The sequence below is a fragment of the Anthonomus grandis genome, chromosome 1, assembly GCF_022605725.1.
Source record: "Anthonomus grandis grandis chromosome 1, icAntGran1.3, whole genome shotgun sequence".
In the NCBI taxonomy this organism is placed as follows: Eukaryota; Metazoa; Arthropoda; class Insecta; order Coleoptera; family Curculionidae; genus Anthonomus; species Anthonomus grandis.
Window position 1 is genome coordinate 21,057,452 of NC_065546.1, and position 11,310 is coordinate 21,068,761.

Below are 11,310 nucleotides of genomic sequence, written 5' to 3' on the forward strand. Positions count from 1 at the left end.
ATCTAGACTTTTTGACAGCCTTAATGTCAAAACTTACTCTAAAGCCAAACGCCAAACCTCAGAGAAGAGCAATTTCATCAATTTCAATATATGAGCAATTTTATAGAGATTCTATACAAATCTTGAAAAAAAAAATGTAGACTCCTTTAAATTTTACTTTTAACATATTTGCCTATTGCCTCCTTCATTGCTAATTTATTCATAATTTAATGCCTCTCATGGAAGTTTTCTATTTAAGAAATATTATTCTTTGATTTATCGAGCTTCTCAATTCCGTGACAAACTGATAGGCACTGCCCGTCGCGGTACTGTCGAGGCTTTCACTTCGCTTCACAGTATCGCAGAGGCTCGTTGGTCTAGGGGTATGATTTCCGCTTAGGGTGCGGGAGGTCCCGGGTTCAAATCCCGGACGAGCCCCAAATCTTTTTTTCTTAATAAATACCACCAATTAATTCCCACTTTTGATTCCCACTTAAGTACGTTTTAAAAAATTAATTTTATTTAATTTTTTATGACAAACCTTATGGAATCAAAACCATGCAACGTACCTAGAGAATTTGTCCCCGAATCCGATTGTGAAACGAATTTGTAGGTTATTTACATAATATATAAAAACTAATTTTCTTAAAATATTTTTTCCTGGAAGCTTCATAAGTAAGTATAAAATATTCACAAAAAATAGATTTTGGATTGTAAGTCTACATAAAATAACTGTTGGTGTCGCGTATTTTAAGTTTTGTTAACAAACTGACGGCATGTGGCTCAATGGTCTAGGGGTATGATTCTCGCTTTGGGTGCGAGAGGTCCCGGGTTCAAATCCCGGTTGAGCCCTTTTTTTTTTTTAACAGGAACTACGTCAACGACTTATCATATGCATTTGGCCAATGCATTATACAAAATGAAATTAGCAAACAACTGAAAGACGTTTGTTCTCGGTAAAAGTGTTAAAAGTGGATTCTCTCCAAGTAAAGATTGTTAGAATATCGTTTAAGTGAGTATTGACAAATATGGATGTCATGATAATTATAATAAAATTATGGACCTGTCTAATTCTGTATATAAAGAATACAGGAAGTTCTGGGGCATAAATAATTCCATTGGCCATTTTAGAAATAAAATAAAGGTCAGCACTCACACGTTTATTTGCCAATATATCTCAAGAATGTATGTTGTACTCTTTACCATATCTATTGAATTTTGATACAGGAGAAAGTATAGACATAATAGAAGTACATATACACCATATAACAATAAATAAAAATAACTTGCATTTGACCAATGCATTGGATGACAGGAACAAGATCCTTCTGAAATACAAGCAGTGACAACATGCTGTACAACGCAGTATTTTGAAGTGCTTAGAAGTCAATAGCAATCATTTTGAAAATTTAATGTAAATTATTTTTAATCTTAGAATAACTAATTAAATCATTCTTAATTTATGAAATTGTATAAAGTTATTTTGTATTCGCGCAAATTTTCTTTTATACATTTTTTGTTAATTGGGGACGTTTCGTTGAATTTTCGGCATGTTCTTGCGACAATTTAGTCACATTGTCCATGAATAATAAATAGATTCATTAAAACTTAATTTGAATAACTATTTCTTTCCATTTCAATTATTTTTTAGGTAACTATTTTAAAGAAACATTCACGTGTAGTGTATTACTATTATTGATCCACTAAATGTAATTGTGAAACGTCAATAGCATAGCATTGTTTGGTCATGACCGTTCATGGCCGCGTAAGGCAAATATGTCAAAATATACCGATTTTTACAGAAAATTGCTTTTATTTCAGAAACCGAACTTCTTAGACATAGGAACATGATATCTTGTTAGAAAGTAATTTGAATTTCTTTTAGAATATGTTATATTATACAGTGTGTTCCATTTAAAAAAATGCACATATGACAATTTTTGTATCTAGCGGTAAAACCACTAATTTTGAGCAACCCTGTATAACGTAGAACAAATTTTTATAGTGAAAACTAATGTACAATATTGCCGTAAATTATGTTTATAATTTCAATTTTCGGCGCGTTCCAGTGCCGTAGTAATAAAAATTTATTTGGAGCTATGTTTTGGTCGAAAAATAAAGAAAATAACTAATTTCTCGAAAACGACTAAAGATAGGTATAGGAATACTTTATACAAAAACAATCATAAAGCGATAGCGGATCAGAAAATAAAATAATATAAAGGGTATTCCATTAAAATAACAAAGTTCCTACTACTTTTTGGTATAAGCGGTAACGCTGTATCGCTAAAAATATTTTTAATCGTTAGATGACTATCTAAAATATATCACGCCAAATTAAAAAAAAAATTAATTTTCCGTTCTCCGTAAACGTCTAAGGTACCATCATCCATCAATCTATATATATCTATACAGGGTCGTCCAGTTTAGACGTAATTATTTTTAATACGTAATAGAGAATTTGAAAGACTTTCATTATAAAATTTTTCTCAGAAATGTTTAATAACAAAGATACAGGGTGTTAATGTTAAGAATAATTATTTTTTTATTTATCATAATTTTTAAACTACCAGCTCAATTTTAATTAAATTTCGCATGCAGGTTAGTCTAGTGAGTTATTAATTACTGATGAAGACAATTTTAAAAAAAAATACCAGTAGCGTAACATACGGAGGGACTTGGTCCTTTTATGTCTCAAATCTGCCAGGTGATAAAGTTTTTTTATAGGGAAATAACTGTTAGATTTTCCATTTAATTTGGAAAACAAAATTACTCTTGCAAAATTATGATTTATTTATTTATATACAAATTTTTCTCTTCTACTTTGTAATATATTTAGTACTAGCTTTAATCCACGGGTCCGCTTGGATGGTAGAAGATGGTGGGAAACAAACATATTTAGTAAAAGACGAAAGACTTATGGGCTTTGAAAAGTCCACAGCAAACAAGTGGATAGTTTCCACTCCAAATAAAAAAATGTTTCATTAGTGTGAAGGTGACGCGTTACCGCTTCCACTTGCGTAGTTCGTACGTGGACATTTTTACGAGTTTATGTACTAGTAATTGTGTATTGTGGTATTATGGTTGTAAATATATAAGCGAACATAATATATTCATATTTATATAGGGTGAGTCGGGAGGAATGCATGTAATCCCAGATGAGTATTGTACAGGTCCCGTCAGTAAAAAGTTTCAGGCCTTTTTGTGAGAATGATTTCGGGCGAATAAGCCAATTTACACCTCACTTTTTAAGTTAGACCTTATATAAACAATTTCTTAGTTTTAATTCAAATTCAAAAAATACTCATGGATATGGCATAAAATGTCTAGTAGTCTGTCCAGTTGCATCTGCATATTTTCTTGTCGCGCAATCCATTCTCTGATAACACGTGAGGTATCAAATTGGTAACTTGTCGTAAATGATTTTAAACCCATTGGAATAGATGACGTCAACGATATGCAGCAACATATTTTCGAGAACGGTCCTGTCAGATTGCCTTCTATTTGCCTAATTAGTCCAGGACCATTCAAAGATATGCAACCACAAGCATCTGAGAATCGTCCACTTCGGGGTCTTTGACAAACATATTTAGGATCGTATCGGACGATAAACTTTTACTCAGCTCGAAATTGTCGTTTGCCAAGTCTTTTCGTCCATAAAAATAACATCGTTCAAGAATTTTCACAAAGGTCAGAAATATCAAATAACCTATTAAAAACTCGCATGTCGAATACATAGGGGTAGGTAGCACATCAAAAACTTTCCGCAAGGCATTACAGGGAGGGAAAGAATTTTTCTTCAAAATCAAAACATACGTCAAGCTTGTGTGGATGGGGTACAATTTTTCGTCTAAAAACTGACGTTTTTAACATTTTGAAGTGTGTAACGTCAAAACGGTTCAAGTTAAAGCAAAACGACATTTACATTTCTTAAAGTAATTATTAGGTTTATCCAATACTACTATGTATAATTCTTAGCTCAAGGACCACACTATTAGCTAAGTTAACCATTAATTAAGGTGTGCGACTTAGGACAGGTCTTGATATTCTAAGATAGAAAGTCATTTTGATTTAACTTGGACCATTTTGACGTTATAGACTGCATGTTGGAAATGTAAATTTTTATACCTCGTTTTCTCGACACTTATGAAATGTAATTTTCCCACTTTAGTCTGAAATATTTGTTAAATAAGCAGTCCCAGAGAAGATGAACTATTATAAATTTCATTGTCACTGTTAGGGCTTATGCTTTTGTCAGTTACTTTGATGAGTGGTTATGACAAATCAGAAACAAACAATTAGTAACGTAATCTATTACCTTTTTTTGCATTCTTATTGTTAGTTCTGTCAGTCATTGTTATTCATTATTACTTATTGCGTATCATGTGGAAGTCGAATATCTTGGCTTGCATGAAGTCCAGACAGTCATTGGATTTTTGCATATGGGGATACACGAAATTAATGGTAAAAATATTAACTGCTCCGGAGTCATTTCGAAATCAGCAATTATTTCCTAAGATTCGACGATCTTTCGATAAAAAAAATTTAAAATGTATGGGGATCCTAACGATCATTTACTGGCAAATATTTGTATTATTCAGGCGAAGTGTAATAAAGCAATTTAAATAGTTAATGAATGTCCTTTTTATTGAGTAAAATGAAAAGTTTAAATGTGAATATATCGAAAAGAGTTAATCGTAGTGAGATTTTTGAAGTATACCTTTTTTAAGCAACAAAAGTGTCTACACAATACATATTTTAAATATTAAATTAAATTATTCCAAGCCTAAAAAAAGTAACGCAATTTAAAAAAAAAGACATAATGTTGCTGGTGGCGCCCTCCATGACATAATTTAAAAAAAGATTAATTTTTATTTGCCATATAAAAATAAAACCCTATTCCAAATTTTGTTATAAAGACAAACAATACATGCTAAATCTATGGCCGTATCTTACTTGCATTTGACTTTTGAACTAGGAAAATTTAACTGAACTTCACTTTTTTTAAAGAAATCTGCTATTAAAATATTTACAATTATTTATGTGACACCCTGTATAGAGTTACTAAATGATATGATAATGTGTGATTCGTCAGGTAATTTTATAAACAAAAGTTCGTATGAATATGTTCGCAGTATGCTCTATCTATTGCTACAGGGTGTTTAAGTTTAAATTTAAACACATTAGTCATTATTAGCATATGTTATAGTTTTTACTTAATTAGATTCAATTTAAATGGCGTCTCAGAGGGAAACTTGATATTTGTGATAAAAACATTGGACGCTGCCCAAGTAACAATTTACAGTCACCTAAGTGGAGATTACTCTTATTTTCACTAGTTGCAACGTTGTTTTCAAAGCAAAATTTAGTTGGTTTTGCAACGACGTTTATTTTCGACCAAACATCGACGTATTGCACCTGTATCGCAACTGTTGTAAAACTCTGCTGTTTTTACAACGTTTTTTTTACTATAGATGGTAGCAGTAGTAATTTAGACTTAAAACAACGACGTGCAGACGTGTACAATTTTTTGAATCAAAAATTCAGTAAAAACAACGTTCATCGTTTGCTAGCGAATGGGTATTACCTTGCTTGATTGTCTGTGTTAAGCATTTTTCGCTGTAGAGGGAGCTTTTTGACATGCTAAGAGTTTTAGGAAGAGAATGAAAAACAAAGGTAGAGAGAATAAGAGGAAGAAAAAATATTCAATTCAACATAACCTTTTTAATTTATATTTTTATAATTCATTTTTTGTTTGGAATTCATTTTGCTTTAAACAATGAAGAGATATAAAGACTAAATATTCTGGCACTTACTACAGATGCAAAAAAAACTTTCAATGGAAGCAAAAATGCCTACACCTGTCTTACCTGAAGTTGATATGGATTATGTAGAATCAGTGGAAGTGGCGGAAGGTAGCAGTGAAGGTTTGTATTAAATTTTACATATTTAAAGTTTAAAATACTGGGTTTACTTTTTGTAAATGGATTCCTTCATGGTTCCTATATTCTACTTTATAGCCTTTCTTTACACAAGAGACTAACCAGTTTGAAAACAATGGGAAATTTTAGAAAGTTTAATTTTTCAGGATTTATATAGCAGCAGCAGCAATGAGAACTCAAAATGTTAACATTACATTCTGAGTTTATAGTTTTCGAAGAGCTTATGAATTTTTTTATGAAAGTTTTTGTTTAAAAGTTTGTAAAAAAAACGTGCTGCATACACGCCACAAACTGTAAACAATAATTGAAATATTAAAATTTTAGGTTGGGTCCATCCGTTCTTCCTTTTGCTTCAGGCCAACCAGGGACAACGACAGCGGGTTTCTTATGTAACCAATAAAAAAATTACTTATTGTTTTTTTTTCGAAATCCGCTATAAATTTAGAGCGCGCGTGTTATTTAGAGCTAAAATAACATCTTTTAATAGTAAACTATGTTCCGTTTATAAATTAAGTGTTTGTAAATCTTTCAAAACGGGTATTTTACTCGTATAATTCACTATATTATACACTATAATTCACCCGTATAATTCACTACATATAAAATATTAATAAGGACTGTTCAAAATATGGATTAAAAAGATTGTATTTTTGGAGTATCTGCCTACTGGAGTTATCTATTATCTATTAGCTTATTGTTAAAAAAGTAATTAATTTTTGTGTCGTTATGGCGTCCATCCGTCCAAAAATCAGTAACTCTAAAAAAGTTGCAAAAGCGTTTAGAAAGTTAACGGGTAGTCACTGCGTAACGTTGAGACAACCAAAAAAATCTCTTTCAAATTGGTGTAAAACGGGGTTGTCTCTACAGTTAAGACGACGTAACAATGCAACGTTGCGTTGCAATTTGCAACGTTTTTGCGTCGAAAAATTGCTAATTGGGTGCTGATTTTAGCTAAGTCAAAAGTTTATCAAATCAAATACGAGTAGTTATGATTTTTTTAATAGGATTGAAGGAGAATATTTATCCTACAAACTCATTAAAAAAACTTCAAATAAATAAGAGGTTTTAAAATCAAGATAGAAAAATGTAATTGTAAATCTGGCATAATGTCAGTCTTTTTTTATATAAAAAAAAAATATTCAAAATATTTTTTTTTGGATAGGGTTGAAGGAGTCGTATAGTAATTTTCCTACAAACCCATCTAAAAACAATACTTTAATTCCATGGCATTAAATTATTTCAAATTTTAACACTATATTTTTTAATTCTTCTCAACTAAATTTACTACTACCGCTCCTTATAAGAATCTACTTCTTAAAATATTATAATATCCATAACAAGGAAACAAACTGTTGTCTGGTGGGGTGGGAATATGCTTTTCAAACATAGAGTTTCGATAGACAATCGGGTCGCGCCGTTGTCGTGCCGAATCGCTGCGAGACGCGAAAAAGAAAAGCAAGATCGCGCGACGTTGCCGTATTGTACGCGAGATACGGTCTCTCAGATCTTCGTGAAACTTTTCACTGTCGGGAGCTGTACATGTGAAAATAATTTGGAAAACCCATATTATGTTCTAATGCAATTATTATTTGTTTTCAACATAAATCGTAATTAGAAACCAACATTTTCTACATTAACACGGTTTTAATTAAAGCGCTGGTTTGACAAGTGTTAAAAAATACCGCCATTACCTCCAAAGACATTCTATTTCGTCTGCGAAAGATTCATGTTGCTCTTCTAAGAGATTCATGTCTTTTTTTGACAAATATTGCCGCATTTCTAAAGCGTCAAGTCAGGGCCTCCCGACAAACAATAGTGTCATTTTCACTTTGTACACCTTATTTTTAAACAATAGTCTAGTGGTGTAGTCAGTAGTAAGTCAGGAGATCTTGGAGGTGATCCAAAAAGACCACCGCGACCAATTTATAGTCCTAAATGCTCTTTATCCTTAGTCGTCTAAATATTGCTTGATCTAACGAGAAAAATGTACGGGAACCCTATACTAGTGATAATACATTTGCATTTGGATGTTTAGAAGAACTTCCTCTAATAATATTTTTACTTATTTCTCAACAATAGGTAGGTCTCCCTTTTGAGACGATTTTCTAAAATGTATGTGTCAATTAAATAAATATCGACCATATTACACCACATGGTTACCGAAAACTTGTCCTGAAAATTAGTTTCGACTGTTGCGTGTGGATATTCGCTTGATCATATATGAGAATTATGACTCTTATTGACCTATTCCCTAGTAATTCTTTGTGACCTGGTCGCTGCGTCATCTACTAAATTTAGAATCTCACAAAGTTTGTTAAAAATTCTGAAATATACGTTTTTGTCCGGATTTCTCTGAGCGGAAATCATCAATGGTATTGTTGAACGGCAACCGGAGCATACCCATTACAAAAGCTGTAGAAAAATCTTTATAGTTTTTTTAAATTTTGACAGGGTTTGACCGACTTGAATCGAAATATGAGCAAAGAGTTCTTAAACAATAGGCTACATAAGAATAGAGTGAAAAAAATCAAATGTAAAGCTTAAATTAATTATATAGCATAATATGTGATGATAAAGCATAGGATAAAGAACTAATTAACAAACATATTTAAATGTACAGGTAGATAGTTCTGTCGCACTTTGTATGACTTTCATCGTTTAAAATCGAAAATAAACGAGTCAAACACACTGACACTAAAACATGTGTTTAAATAGGTAGAGAGTAATAAAATGTAAATTTTTGAGAGTTTTTTGGTCATTTATGCGCAGAGGTCCTAGATAATGCTTAGTACCTAGATAATGAATAAATCGAGAAAAAAGATAGGGTACAAGCGCTATAAAAAGGATACAGATAAACATAGATTAACATAATAGGAGCATATAGGAGATATAGGAGAAAATGTGATTCTGGACAAACGGATCGATCAGGCAGATCAGGCTAAAATTTGTCTTTAAAAGTTCTCATTACTGTACATCTAATAATAAACCCTTTGTTAAACATATTTAATAATTATTAATAATAATAATAATAACGTTTATTAATTCCCAATACAATTAACAACTCAATATTTACATTGCTGTAAAAGAAATAATAATAATATAATCGTGCGGGATTAAATGGCGTAATTTTCAGCATCCTAACAATTACGTAAAGGCTGTTGAAGCCGCGAAGTAAACTGTTTTATTTATTTATTGTTTTATATATATTTATTTATTTATTTTTTTATAATTATATATATAAGAATATATTTACAAAATAAAGAGGGAAAAAGAGAGAGAGAACAGTGGGAGAGATCGAAAGAAAAGAAGCTACGTCACATATATTGTATAATTAAATAGGTTACAAATTTACAAAAATTTTTTTCCAAATTAAGTTTCTAAATTGAACACTAATTTTATACTTATTTATCAGCTTTGCAGCATTATAGAAAAAAGATGATTTAAAAATGTCCTTATGATGTCTTGGAATGTCAGCAAGATATCTTTTTCTTAGGTTTACATGATGTGCTGAAGTTCTTAGTTTAATTTTATTTAAGAGGTAGTGAGGGGTGCGATTTTTTAAAATTTAATAATAAAAAGAAACTGAAGCTCTCTACGTGTTGCCAGATCTAACCATTTTACATCTTTAAGGTTATAAGTAAAGATGTTGCGTCTTCGTATACCAAAAATAAATCTTAGACAGGAGTTTTGAACAACTTGAATTCGATGTTTTGTTTCATTATCAAGGCATGGGCCCTAAATGAGTCACAAAAGTTAAAGTGAGATAAGACTAAGGATTCGCATAATGTTCTTTTTTTTGTTGTTTGATTTAAATAATGTCTGTGTGGAGAAAACATTTTTAGGGTTGAATAGGCTATTTTAAGTTTTGTAGTGACGTGTTCTTTAAATCGTAAATTTATTATCTATAATTAGACCCAAGTTTTTTGCGCTATCTTTAATTGTTATCTTTTCATTTCCTATTTTTAAGTGTAGATCATTAACTATATTCTTTCCGTGAATGTTACTGGCAAAGACAATTGCTACGGATTACACCGATTTAAAAGTCGGTTTACAAGAGTGCTATTATTTCGGCTGGAAAAACAAATTTTACTACAAACTAATTTTTGAACCACTTATTCACCTTCTGCTGGATCATATTAAGAGGAAGACTAAACTCTATTGTGGATGGCTAAACAGTCGCAATTTCTAACAAATCTTATATTGTATTACAAATGATTACATTTTTTAGATCAATTATAGTACAAAATAAGGCAATTATTTATTAAGGTTAATAAATAAGGAACCTTATATGTTAAGAAGGGCACATTGAAAATGTATGGACATATTTTAAAATAAACCTTTTTTTGTTCTAAATACTCAAATCTATTCGATAATTAATTTATAGAAATATATAATTTATATACAATGGGGTACGATATGTATATGCATAAATTTATGCAATAGCAATATATTTATATAGGATCCTCCTAGGTAAATAAAAATCTATTTGAGCTTAAATAAATTATTGTATTTAAAAACTAAAAAATAAATAAAACGAAACTTATCGTTACGAGTTTCAGTTAATATTTTTTCTATGTACGCGAATAAGTCTATTTTCTTGTTCTTTTTAATAATTGAGCGCACGTGACGTTATAGCAAACAAAACAGGTAACTAAAATATTTACAGTCAATTATAACAATAATAAGACAAAAAATTTAAAATATATACATATAATTTTTCTTTTTCAAAAACCTAGTATATATTACTTATAAGAGAATTGAAAGCTTAAGTAGACAACATACAGTGTGGTGACTTTAACTGGAATAAATTCAGTTAAAACTAATCAAATTTTATCTCACAAAATTCCTGAGACCCGTCGATTTTTGTTTATTTTTTTTCACATTTCAAGATAGTTTTTGTATTTTTTCACCTACAGGGGGGGTCCAAATTAACCCAAACTTTTTTTTTTCAAATGGAAAGCCACTTTTTTTAAACTCTCATTGAAAAGAGCCCTTTTTCCTGATTAAATTGCCCTATTTACTTTTGTGATTATCTAAAGGAGAAATACGAAAAAAAAAACCATTAAATTATTAAAAGTCTCGAAATATTTTGTGTTGGAAAATTTTTGGCGTGTTTCGAGCGAGTTCAGTTCTGTGAATTAATGATGAACGCTATTGACGAAAATCGCATATCTTCGGAGTGGATCCTTTTTTCTGATGAGGCTACATTCACCCTAAATGGCCATGTTAATAAGCAGAACTGTCGCTACTGGTCTGACGAGAACCCACACTGGGTAAGGGAAACTAATACACAATATCCCCAGAAAACTAATGTTTGGGCTGGCATAATTGGCAGGCAAGTTATAGGGACCATATTCTTCAATGATACTTTAACTGGGGAAAGATATCT

The 11,310-nt window shown here is 30.9% G+C and overlaps 2 non-coding genes across 2 annotated transcripts; both read left to right on the forward strand.

Annotated features, from left to right (window-relative positions):
* Window positions 1-345: 345 nt before the first annotated feature.
* Window positions 346-417, forward strand: Trnap-agg (transfer RNA proline (anticodon AGG)). Its single transcript has one exon. It is a non-coding gene; the product is annotated as a tRNA-Pro (tRNA).
* A 342-nt stretch (window positions 418-759) lies between these two features.
* Trnap-ugg (transfer RNA proline (anticodon UGG)) lies at window positions 760-831 on the forward strand. The gene has a single exon. It is a non-coding gene; the product is annotated as a tRNA-Pro (tRNA).
* The last annotated feature ends 10,479 nt before the right edge of the window (window positions 832-11,310 follow it).